The following is an 11,066-nucleotide window of genomic DNA, read 5'->3' as shown; positions in this document are numbered from 1 at the left end:
AGTGGGAGATACCTTTGAAGCCTTGGCCATAAGGCAAAATGCAATAGATGATGATGTAGGATCCGTTGAAGCACCATTCAAGAACACATCTTGTTCCATGGGGTGTTGGGTTTCCTCTACATTGTTAGCACAACAATTTGAGGAAATATATGCATTTTTATCATGGCAACAAGACATAGTAAACATATCACCATGAGATTTAGTCAAGGAATTTCTACATGATATGCAAGGACTATCAACACAAGGATGTGAAACATTTGGAGTGCTCGGAGTGCTAAAGTCCAAAGATGAAGCATTGTAGTAAGAAAGTGATGAAGGATTATCAACAATAAGCCCACTATCATCATTGCAATGTACACCACTACTCACCATGTCATTACCTTGTGGTAAACCACATGTAGGTGAAGTAGAAGAAGTTGAGAACACAACACGGCTGGAGGTGGAGGGAGAACAATCATCCCCACAAATCTTGGACACACCATATTTATCTTGAAGCTTTGTCCACAACTCATGAGCATCCCGGAACGGCATGAGTTGAAATATAACTACATTGCTCAAAGCATCAAAAAGCACATTAGAAGCTTGAGCATTGAGATAAGAGTTTTTCTCATCCTCTAAAGATAATCTTTGAGTATCCTTTTGAGGAGAAAATCCCATATCTACAATTCGCTCTAGATTTGGGTCCATGACCCTAAAGAGATTAAGCATGCGAATTACCCAAACATCAAAATTTGTGCCATCGAAACTAAGAGTGTCAGAGAATCCTAAACCCCTAGTCGACATCCTTACCCTCTAGGTGGTTAAGCCCTATAAAGAGAGATGAGGCTCTGATACCAATTGAAAGATCGTGGATGTCTCCTAGAGGGGGGGGGGGGGGGTGAATAGGCGCTTTAAAATAATTACGGTTTAGGCTTGAACAAATGCGGAATAAACCTAGCGGTTAATTTGACAAGCACAAAACCTACAACAACTAGGCTCACCTATGTGCACCAACAACTTATGCTAAGCAAGATAAACAACTAAGTGATAGCAAGATATATGACAAGAAACAATATGGCTATCACAAATTAAAGTGCATAAGTAAAGGGCTCGGGTAAGAGATAACCGAGGCATGCGGAGACGACTATGTATCTCGAAGTTCACACCCTTGTGGATGCTAATCTCCGTTTGGAGCGGTGTGGAGGCACAATACTCCCCAAGAAGCCACTAGGGCCATCGTAATCTCCTCACGCCCTCGCACAATGGAAGATGTCGTCATTCCACTAAGGGACCCTTGAGGGCGGTCACCGAACCCGTACAAATGGCAACCCTTGGGGGCGGTCATCGGTACCCATCAAATTGCTCGGGGCTATCTCCACAACCTAATTGGAGACCCCGACGCTTGCCCGGAGCTTTACACCACAATGATTGAGCTCCGAACACCACAAAGGTTGGGGTTAACTCCCCAATGACACCATGAAGCTTCACCACAATGGAATATGGCTCTGAGGTGACCTCAACCGTCTAGGCGCCCAAGCACCCAAGAGGAACAAGCTCAAGGGTACCAAGCACCCAAGAGTAATAAGCTTCTCAACTTGTAACTTCCACGTATCACCATGGAGAACTCAAACCGATGCACCAAATGCAATGGCAAGGGCACACGGAGTGCCCAAGTCCTTCTCTCCCAAATCTCACCGGAGCAACAAATGCTAGGGAGGAAAATGAGAGGAAGAACGAAGAAGAGAACACGAAGAACTCCAAGATCTAGATCCAAGGGGTTCCCCTCACATAGAGGAGAAAGTGATTGGTGGAAATGTGGATCTAGATCTCCTCTCTCTTTTCCCTCAAAAACTAGCAAGAATCCATGGAGGGATTGGGAGTTAGCAAGCTCGAAGAAGGTCAACAATGGGGGAAGAACACGAGCTCGAAGGATAAGGTTCATTGGAGAAGAATACCCCCTTTTATAGGTGGGGAAAAATCCAACCGTTATGTGCTCAGCCCGCACACGAGCGGTACTACCGCTCGAGCGGAAGAAGCAGGGAAAAGGAGCAACAAAACATGAACCTTGGGGCGGTACTACCGCCCGACCGGAGCGGTACTACCGCTTATAGGCGGTAGGCGGAACTACCGTGCCTTACTGCCGTGCAACTACTGCTAAACCCGACACGAAAAGTGCAGGACCCACAATCGAGGCGGTAGTTGATATGTCTCCAACATATCTATAATATTTGATTGCTCCATGCTATATTATCTACTGTTTTGGACTATATTGGGCTTTATTTTCCACTTTTATATTATTTTTGGGACTAACCTATTAACCGGAGGCCCAGCCCAGAATTGCTGTTTTTTTGCCTATTTCGGTGTTTTGTATAAACGGAATATCAAACGGAGTCCAAATGGAATAAAATCTTCGGGAACGTGATTTTCTCACCGAACGTGATCCAGGAGACTTGGACCCTGCTCCAAGGAACAAAAGAGGTGGTCACGAGGGTGGGGGGCGCCCCCCTAGGACACGTCCCCTGCCTCGTGGGCCCCTCGTTGCTCCTCCGGCGTACTTCTTCCTCCTATATATACACACGTACCCCCAAACGATCAGAACAGGAGCCAAAAACCTAATTCCACCGCCGCAACTTTCTGTATCCACGAGATCCCATCTCGGGGCCTGTTCCGGAGCTCCATTGGAAGAGGGCCGTCATCACGGAGGGCTTCTACATCATCCTAGCCCCTCCGATGAAGTGTGAGTAGTTTACCTCAGACCTTCGGGTCCATAGTTAGTAGCTAGATGGCTTCTTCTCTCTCTTTGAATTTCAATACAAAGTTCTCCCCCTCTCTTGTGGAGATCTATTCGATGTAATCTTCTTTTTGCGGTGTGTTTGTTGATACCAATGAATTGTGGGTTTATGATCAAGTCTACCTATGAATAATATTTGAATCTTCTCTGAATTCTTTTATGTATGATTGGTTATCTTTGCAAGTCTCTTCGAATTATTCGTTTCGTTTGGCCAACTAGATTGGTAGTTCTTGCCATGGGAGAAGTGCTTAGCTTTGGGTTCGATCTTGCGGTGTCCTTACCCAGTGACAGAAGGGGCAGCAAGGCACGTATTGTATCGTTGCCATCGAGGATAACAAGATAAGGTTTATTTCATATTGCATGAATTTATCTCTCTACATCATGTCATCTTGCTTAAGGAGTTACTCTATTTTTAACTTAATACTCTAGATGCATGCTAGATAGCGGTCGATGAGTGGAGTAATAGTAGTAGATGCAGAATCGTTTTGATCTACTTGTCACGGACGTGATGCCTATATACATGATCATGCCTAGATATTCTCATAACTATGCTCAATTCTGTCAATTGCTCAACAGTAATTTGTTCACCCACCGTAGAATACTTATGCTCTTGAGAGAAGCCACTAGTGAAACCTATGGCCCCCGGGTCTATTCTCATCATATCAATCTCCATCACTTTAATCTTGTTTTGCTTTTTTACTTTGCTTTTACTTTTTACTTTGCATCTTTATACCAACAATACCAAAAATATTATATCTATCAGATCTCACTCTCGTAAGTGACCGTGAAGGGCTTGACAACCCCTAATCGCGTTGGTTGCGAGTAGCTATCACTTTGTGCAGGTACGAGGGACTTGAGCGTGGGCTCTTACTGGATTGATACCTTGGTTTCTCAAAAACTGAGGGAAATACTTACGCTACTCTGCTGCATCATCCCTTCCTCTTCGGGAAAACCAACGCAAGCTCAAGACGTAGCAAGAAGTATTTCTGGCGCCGTTGCCGGGGAGTCTACGCAAAAAGTCAACATACCAAGTACCCATCGCAATCCCTATATCTCGCATTACATTATTTGCCATTTGCCTCTCGTTTTCCTCTCCCCACAATTCACCCTTGCCGTTTTATTCGCCCTCTCTCTCTCTCTCTCCCTATCCTCCCTCTCTATTTGCCTCTTTTTGCCCGTTGCTTTTTGTTTGCTCATGTGTTAGATTGCTTGTTTGTCGCGATGGCTCAAGATACTACTAAATTGTGTGACTTCACCAATACCAATAATAATGATTTCCTTAGCACTCTGATTGCTCCTCTTACCGATGCTGAATCTTGTGAAATAATACTGCTTTGTTGAATCTTGTTATGAAAGATCAATTCGCCGGCCTTCCTAGTGAAGATGCCGCTACTCATCTAAATAGCTTCGTTGATTTATGTGATATGCAAAAAATGTCAATAATGATGTCATTAAATTGAAGCTATTTCCTTTTTCGTTTAGAGATCATGCTAAAGCTTGGTTTTCATCTTTGCCTAAGAATAGTATTGATTCATGGAACAAGTGCAAAGATGCTTTTATCTCTAAGTATTTTCCTCCCGCTAAGATCATCTCTCTTAGAAACGATATTATGAACTTTAAACAACTTGATCATGAACATGTTGCACAAGCTTGGGAGAGAATGAAATTAATGATACGTAATTGCCCTACTCATGGTTTGAATTTGTGGATGATTATACAAATTTTTTATGCCGGATTGAATTTTGCTTCTAGAAATCTTTTAGATTCAGCCGCGGGAGGCACTTTTATGGAAATCACTTTAGGAGATGCTACTAAATTCCTAGAAAATATTATGGTTAATTATTCTCAATGGCATACGGAAAGATCTTCTAATAAAAAAGTGCATGTGATAGAAGAAATTAATGTGTTGAGTGGAAAGATGGATGAACTTATGAAATTATTTGCTACTAAGAGTGTTTCTTCTGATCCTAATGATATGCCTTTGTCTACTTTGATTGAGAATAACAATGAATCTATGGATGTGAATTTTGTTGGTAGGAATAATTTTGGTAACAACGCTTATAGAGGGAATTTTAATCCTAGGCCATATCCTAGTAATCTTTCTAATAATTATGGGAATTCCTACAATAACTCTTATGGAAATTATAATAAGATGTCCTCTGATTTTGAATCTAATATTAAAGAATTTATTTCTTCGCAAAAGAATTTTAATGCTATGATTGAAGAAAAATTGCTTAAGATTGATGATTTGGCTAGGAACGTTGATAGAATTGCTCTTGATGTTGATTCTTTGAAACTTAGATCTATTCTACCTAAGCATGATATCAATGAGTCTCTATAGGCCATGAGAATTTCAATTGATGAGTGTAAGGAAAGAACCGCTAGGATGCGTGCTTCCAAAGATGCCTTTATTAAAGCGTGTTCCTCCAATTCCTATGAAAATCAAGATGAAGATCTAAAAGTTATTGATGTGCCCCCTATTAAATCTTTATTTTGCAATATTAATCTTGATGAAACTGAATATGATCTTCCTTTACCTAGAAGGCGTTCTAAAAATTCGGAGTATTTAGATCTTAATGATGAAATTGATGAAAGTGGGATTGAAAGAAATAAAAATCTAGATGTTGCTAAACCCACTATATTAGATTTCAAGGAATTTAATTATGAAAGTTGCTCTTTAATTGATTGTATTTCCTTGTTGCAATCCGTGCTAAATTCTCCACATGCTTATAGTCAAAATAAAGCCTTCACCGAACATATTGTTGATGCCTTGATGCAATCTTATGAAGAAAAACTTGAGTTGAAAGTTTCTATACCTAGAAAACTCTATGATGAGTGGGAACCAACTATTAAAATTAAAATTAAAGATCATGAGTTTTATGCTTTGTGTGATTTGGGTGCTAGTGTCTCTACTATTCCCAAGACTTTGTGTGATTTACTAGATTTCCGTAACTTTGATGATTGCTCTCTAAACTTGCATCTTGCGGATTCCACTATTAAGAAACCTATGGGAAGGATTAATTATGTTCTTATTGTTGCAAATAGGAATTATGTGCCCGTAGATTTCACTGTTCTTGATATAGATTGCAATCCTTCTTGCCCTATTATTCTTGGTAGACCTTTCCTTAGAACGGTTGGTGCGATTATTGATATGAAGGAAGGGAATATTAGATTTCAATTTCCATTAAAAAAGGGCATGGAACACTTCCCAAGAAATAAAATAAAATTACCATATGAAACTATCAAGAGAGCCACTTATGGATTGCCTATCAAAGATGGCAATACCTAAATCTATCCTCGCTTTTATGCCTAGCTAGGGGCGTTAAACGATAGCGCTTGTTGGGAGGCAACCCAATTTTATTTTTATTCCTTGCTTTTTGCTCCTGCTTAGTAATAAATAAATTATTTAGCCTCTGTTTTGGTTGTGTTTTTTGTGTTTAATTAGTGTTTGTGCCAAGTAGAACCGTTGGGAAGACTTGGGGAAAGTCTTGTTGAACTTGCTGTAAAAAACAGAAACTTTAGCGCTCACGAGAACTGCTGTCATTTTTATTTGAAGAGTGCTATTTAGTTAATTATTTTTGCAGATGATCAATAGATAAATTCCTCACGTCCAGAAATTTATTTTAGAATATTTGGGGTTCCAGATCTTGCGCTAGCTACAGATTACTACAGACTGTTCTGTTTTTGACAGATTTTGTTTTTCGTGTGTTGTTTGCTTATTTTGATGAATCTATGGCTAGTAAAATAGTTTATAATCCATAGAGAAGTTGGAATGCAGTAGGTTTAACACCAATATAAATAAATAATGAGTTCATTACAGTACCTTGAAGTGGTCTTTTGTTTTCTTTTGCTAACGGAGCTCACGAGTTTTCTATTTTGAGTTTTGTGTTGTGAAGTTTTCAAGTTTTGGGTGAATTCTTTTGATGGATCATGGAAAAAGGAGTGGCAAGAGCCTAAGCTTGGGGATGCCCATGGCACCCCCAAGATAATCCAAGGACACCAAAAAGTCAAAGCTTGGGGATTCCCCGGAAGGGATCCCCTCTTTCGTCCACTTCCATCGGTAATTTACTTGGAGCTATATTTTTATTCACCAACATGATATGTGTTTTGCTTGGAGTGTCTTGTATTATTTGTGTCTTTGTGTCTTAGTATGCCACAATAATACTTGCTGTACATACCTTTTGAGAGAGCCATACATGAATTAAAATTTGATAGAATACTCTATGTGCTTCACTTATATCTTTTGAGCTAAGTAGTTTTGCTGTATGTGCTTCACTTATATCTTTTGAGCGTTATAATTTTGCTCTATGTGCCTCACTTGGATCTTTTAGAGCACGGTGGTGGATTTGTTTTAAAGAAACTATTGATCTCTCATGCTTCACTTAAATTATTTTGAGAGTCTCTTAACAGCATGGTAATTTGCTTAATAATAATATGCTTGGTATTCAAGATTTGTGAAACTTTCTATTGAGTGTGTTGAATACTAAGAAAAGATTGAAGCATGATAATTGTTTTGAGATACGGAGGTGATAATATTAAAGTCATGCTAGTTGAGTAGTTGTGAATTTAAAGAATACTTGTGTTATGGTTTGTAATTCCCGTAGCATGCACGTATGGTGAACCATTATGTAACGAAGTCGTTGCATGATTTGTTTATTGATTGTCTTCCTTATGATTGGCGGTCGGGGACGAGCGATGGTCTTTTCCTACCAATCTATCCCCCTAGGAGCATGCGCGTAATACTTTGCTTTGATAACTTCTAGATTTTTGCAATAAGTATATGAGTTCTTTATGACTAATGTTGAGTCCATGGATTATACGCACTCTCACCCTTCCACCTTTGCTATCCTCTCTAATACCGCGCACTTTTCACCGGTATCATACACCTACCATATACCTTGCTCAAAACAGCCACCATACCTACCTATTATGGCATTTCCATAGCCATTCCGAGATATATTGCCATGCAACTTTCCACCATCTAGTTCATCATGACACATTCATCATTGTCATATTGCTTAGCATGATCATGTAGTTGACATAAGTATTTGTGGCAAAGCCACCGTTCATAATTTCTTCATACTTGTCACTCTTGATTCATTGCATATCCCGGTACACCGCCGGAGGCATCCATATAGAGTCATACTTTGTTTTAGAATCGAGTTGTAATCATTGAGTTGTAAATAAATAAAAGTGTGATGATCATCATTCAATAGAGCATTATCCCCCAAAAAAGAGAAAGGCCAAAGAAAAAAGAATGCCCAAAAAAAAGAAAATAAATAAAAAGGGGCAATGCTACTATCCTTTTTTCCACACTTGTGCTTCAAAGTAGCACCATGTTCTTCATATAGAGAGTCTCATATGTTGTCACTTTCATATACTAGTGGGAATTTTACATTATAGAACTTGGCTTGTATATTTCGATAATGGGCTTCCTCAAATTGCCCTAGGTCTTCGTGATCAAGCAAGTTGGATGCACATCCACTAGTTTCTTTTGTTGAGCTTTCATACATTTATAGCTCTAGTGCATCCGTTGCATGGCAATCCCTACTCACTCACATTGATATCTATTGATGGGCATCTCCATAGCCCGTTGATACGCCTAGTTGATGTGAGACTATCTTCCCCTCCTTTTTGTCTTTTCCACAACCACCATTCTATTCCACCTATAGTGCTATATCCATGGCTCACGCTCATGTATTGCATGAAGATTGAAAAAGGTTTGAAAAAGTTAGAGTATGAAACAATTGCTTGGCTTGTCATTGAGGTTGTGCATGATTTAAATACTTTGTGTGGTGAAGATGGAGCATAGCCAGACTATATGATTTTGTAGGGATAACTTTCTTTGGCCATGTTATTTTGAGAAGACATAATTGCTTTGTTAGTATGCTTGAATTATTATTATTTTTTATGTCAATATAAACTTTTGTCTTGAATCTTTCTAATATGAATATTCATACCACAATTAAGAAGATTTACAATAAAATTATGCCAAGTAGCACTCCACATCAAAAATTCTCTTTTTATCATTTACCTACTCGAGGACGAGCAGGAATTAAGCTTGGGGATGCCTGATACGTCTCCAACGTATCTATAATTTTTGATTGCTCCATGCTATATTATCTACTATTTTGGACTATATTGGGCTTTATTTTCCACTTTTATATTATTTTTGGGACTAACCTATTAACCGGAGGCCCAGCCCAGAATTGCTGTTTTTTTGCCTATTTCAGTGTTTCGGATAAACGGAATATCAAACGGAGTCCAAACGGAATAAAATCTTCGGGAACGTGATTTTCTCACCGAACGTGATCCTGGAGACTTGGACCCTGCTCCAAGGAACAAAAGAGGCAGTCATGAGGGTGGGGGCGCCCCCTTAGGACGCGCCCCCTGCCTCGTGGGCCCCTCGTTGATCCTCCGGCGTACTTCTTCCTCCTATATATACACACGTACCCCAAACGATTAGAACAGGAGCCAAAAACCTAATTCCACCGCCGCAACTTTCTGTATTCACGAGATCCCATCTTGGGGCCTGTTCCGGAGCTCCGCCGGAAGAGGGCCGTCATCACGGAGGGCTTGTACATCATTCTAGCCCCTCCGATGAAGTGTGAGTAGTTTACCTCAGACCTTCGGGTCCATAGTTAGTAGCTAGATGGCTTCTTCTCTCTCTTTGAATCTCAATACAAAGTTCTCCCCCTCTCTTGTGGAGATCTATTCGATGTAATCTTCTTTTTGCGGTGTGTTTGTTGAGACCGATGAATTGTGGGTTTATGATCAAGTCTATCTATGAATAATATTTGAATCTTCTCTGAATTCTTTTATGTATGATTGGTTATCTTTGCAAGTCTCTTCGAATTATCCGTTTGGTTTGGCTAACTAGATTGGTAGTTCTTGCCATGGGAGAAGTGCTTAGCTTTGGGTTCGATCTTGCGGTGTCCTTACCCAGTGACAGAAGGGGCAGCAAGGCACGTATTGTATCGTTGCCATCGAGGATAACAAGATGGGGTTTATTTCATATTGCATGAATTTATCTCTCTACATCATGTCATCTTGCTTAAGGCATTACTCTTCTTTTAACTTAATACTCTAGATGCATGCTGGATAGCGGTCGATGAGTGGAGTAATAGTAGTAGATGCAGAATCATTTCCATCTACTTGTCACGGACGTGATGCCTATATACATGATCATGCCTAGATATTCTCATAACTATGCTCAATTCTGCCAATTGCTCAACAGTAATTTGTTCACCCACCGTAGAATACTTATGCTCTTGAGAGAAGCCACTAGTGAAACCTATGGCCCCCGGGTCTATTCTCATCATATCAATCTCCATCACTTTAATCTTGTTTTGCTTTTTACTTTGCTTTTACTTTTTTACTTTGCATCTTTATACCAAAAATACCAAAAATATTATATCTATCAGATCTCACTCTCGTAAGTGACCGTGAAGGGCTTGACAACCCCTAACCTCGTTGGTTGCGAGTAGTTATCGCTTTGTGTAGGTACGAGGGACTTGAGCGTGGGCTCCTACTGGATTGATACCTTAGTTCTCAAAAACTAAGGGAAATACTTACGCTACTCTGCTGCATCATCCCTTCCTCTTCGGGGAAAACCAACACAAGCTCAAGACGTCACAATAGTAGAGCGGGACTGGAGCGGTACTACCACTTGACCCTACAAGCGGTACTACCGCTGCCGACCGCGGTACTACCGCAGGGAGACAACTAGAACTGCCATAACTTCTTCATAAGAGCTCCGAATTGAGTAAACTCAAGCTTGTTGGATAGAAGACGACGAGTAGCATCAAAACAACATTATAGAGAATTTGCATTTGAATACAAAATGCACAAGGTGGGATCTCCACTTTCACTATATCTAGAAAACACTAGACAAGATCAAGAAATAAACAAGATCCACAAGTGGTATGGAAGACAAAGGGAGTTGATACATTCCTTGGCAAGAGAAAAGGAAAATAAAGTGTGAGTAGATTGGTAGGAAAAGACCAAGCACTACGTGCATGCTCCTAGGGGGATAGATTGGTAGGAAAAGACCATCGCTCGTCCCCGACCACCACTCATAAGGAAGACAATCAAAGAACACCTGATGTTTCAAATTTGTTACACAACGTTTACCATACGTGCATGCTACGGGACTTGCAAACTTCAACACAAGCACTTCTCAAATTCACAACTACTCAACTAGCACGACTTTGATATTATTACCTCCATATCTCAAAACAATCAACAAGCATCAAACTTCTCTTAGTATTCAAAACACTCATAGGAAAATTTTACT

This window comes from Triticum urartu, chromosome 2 (assembly GCF_003073215.2).
Source record: "Triticum urartu cultivar G1812 chromosome 2, Tu2.1, whole genome shotgun sequence".
Lineage (NCBI taxonomy): Eukaryota > Viridiplantae > Streptophyta > Magnoliopsida > Poales > Poaceae > Triticum > Triticum urartu.
This window is presented reverse-complemented; position numbering follows the sequence as displayed.